This window comes from Aplysia californica, unplaced genomic scaffold, assembly GCF_000002075.1.
Source record: "Aplysia californica isolate F4 #8 unplaced genomic scaffold, AplCal3.0 scaffold00695, whole genome shotgun sequence".
NCBI classification, from domain to species: Eukaryota; Metazoa; Mollusca; class Gastropoda; order Aplysiida; family Aplysiidae; genus Aplysia; species Aplysia californica.
Genome location: NW_004797965.1, coordinates 114,506 through 117,063, shown reverse-complemented (window position 1 = coordinate 117,063; position 2,558 = coordinate 114,506). Strand labels below are relative to the sequence as shown.

The 2,558-nt window shown below is 44.4% G+C and overlaps 1 protein-coding gene across 2 annotated transcripts in view; it reads right to left on the bottom strand.

The window, feature by feature from the left end:
* LOC101855751 overlaps nt 1-2,558 on the bottom strand; it is a 32,418-nt gene that overhangs the window by 7,452 nt on the left and 22,408 nt on the right. The gene's annotated exons all lie outside the window — the stretch shown is intronic.

The following is a 2,558-nucleotide window of genomic DNA, read 5'->3' as shown; positions in this document are numbered from 1 at the left end:
GACCGGTCCGCAAAATCGCCCGTAAACGGGGACCAAATTTTCGCCGCGCGGGAAAGCCCGATTGGCATTGCTAATGACTTTCATACCCCACCCCCTCCCTCCAGGCACACACAAAGAAAATCTCACTCATTCCCTTGCGCCCTGCGAACCATGGACAATAATATAGGCAAAACACTGCCTGAGCTGCATTCCTTTCTTTCGTGAGCTGTGGACCAGGCCAGGGGGGTCGGTGTCGTCGTCTTGTAGTTGCTGTCGCCTGTGGATACTCTCGCACATTCTTCCTTTCACCCGCTCTTTCACTCACACTTTCTCTCCATCTATAGCTCAGTTCGTCATACGTTCAAAAGTTGCCCACTAGTCATGTTTAGTTAGTGTGTGTACATGTGCATGATGGTGGTGTGTGTGTGGTGGGTGTTACTGAAGGTTGTCTGTAGGCGGGCTTGCCATGCGGTGTTCCTTCCCAGATCAGAGGCAGAATGAAAGTTGGCGCCGAACTCTCGCAATAAATAGGCAAAAAATCACGAGACCGGAAGCCGGAAACCGTTCGGAGAAATACTTTAAAGATCGGCACTATTTCTCCGAACGTTCGGAGAAATAGTCACTTCGTAAAAATAACCCGGATTCAACGAGCACTTAAATCAACGAGGTCGCTTCCAGGGTGAACAGCCCCCGCAGACTTGGCTTCACTCATTTTTCTCCAAGAACGCACTTTATCTATTCCTGAAAACGTCCATTGCAACTGCATCGCAAACCATTATTCACTTAGCCGATTGCATGCGACCAATCAGCGGCCTTTTTCATACTAACACATGCGTTGTTGGCATGTGCACAAGTTTACTTTGGTGTGTGTCGGGGTCGGATGGGCCACCTGCACACGTGTGGCTGTGTGTGTTTGTCGGGGATTGGGGGGGGGGGGGGGCGCACTAGCGGTTCGGGTGTTGAACATCGCAGATACAAACGCGTCAGTCTCTTTTCCGCTAGGCAATTGATCATTATTACACAATGATAAGCTAGTCTTTCTTGACGTAGATCTTCGTAATGAATTGTGCGCTTGTCTATGAAATTAAAACTTGCCCTTATGCTAGGCTCTACACAACAACACAACTTTGTGGTAAATAATCGAGATGACACAGGAGTGCATTTGAACGAATCAGTCTTTTTTTTCTCACACAGATCATAATATGCAGGCATTTCAGGCACTACTTGTGACTTCTCTTTATACATGATTACCTGCTCAGTGCCTGTAGTTATCTACACAAAACCTCATGTTTGCTATAACGAACACTCAGATTCAACGAGATTTTAGGTCAGGCCCGGCGACCTCGTTGAATCCGAGTTCCACTGTAGTAAAGTAGGCCTAATCTATGAGTTTAGTGTTCTGTTTTCCTTTTTGTATTTACCCTTATGATGATTTTGTTCAACATGATCTCTTGGTCTTACTTGATCAAAAATCAAATCAGGTTTCTTTCTCTAGCACTAGCAATGTTGACAGTTCTGCATTGGGGATCAGAAAGAAGGGGCTCTGGCTCTAGGCTAACTGGCCCGCTGTGTTGTCCCCCACCCCACCACACCCTGTGGTGCTTTGCATCTGCTTGCGCGCATCACACATTCGCTCCATCTATTACAGCATTGTGACCTCTCCATCCCGCACCAGAGAAGTGAGAGGCACTGTATGCCTAGATAATCTAGACTGCGCTGGCCTATCACGTGATGCGTTCTGCTTGTCTGCGCATGCCACACCCTCTCCACTCATTTGCTCCGGCCTTTATTGTTGGTTCGCGTGGGCTCTCCCATTCTTTGTTTCGCTGGATCACCAACAATTTTCTCAACTGGCGAGGTTTTATCTGTTTAATTGGTCTGTGTGCTGAGCACAGCAGCAGCAGTATTCCGTTATAACCGACTCGCATTACTCTCTGATTGCGCTATAACAGTATTTTATTTACAAAGATAAAGAAGGGGAAAAAAACAGGGTTTTAGAATAGTGTCTTTATAACAGACTTCTGGTTGTTTCAGGACTCGTTATAAGTGGACTCCACTGTATTAAAATCACGACTCCATAATTCTTGGGTAGATCTTGTTTTTTGTTTCTTCTTTTCAAGACCAGTCGTCTTGTATATTTGTCTTCATATATGGGCAATTGCCAAAACGTGAGACTCTCTTGAGACTCAGTGGTGCAAAAAAAAATTTCTTACCAATTTGACTCTCTTTTCTGTCAGTAACAGATTGACATTTAGTGCTCATATTCCTAGAGTATCAGAGCAAGGAGATGTAGGGTTTTGGAGATATGGGTCTATTGGTTTGCAACTACTGTATTTCTTGTATGTAACAGTGATGACAAAAACAGATAAGCAGCAAGGCAAATTATGGACTTTAAATTCCATTTGTTTAGTAAACAAAGACTTTGTACACTATGAAGTCCGTTCATAATGGTAATATGAATGACAAACTTTGTAACACTGACGCAGTGCACAGAACATGTCATCATTGTTATGTACAAAAAAGGATGCACATTGGACATTATCATTGACAACACATCAATATAGTGAAAGGCTGTACAA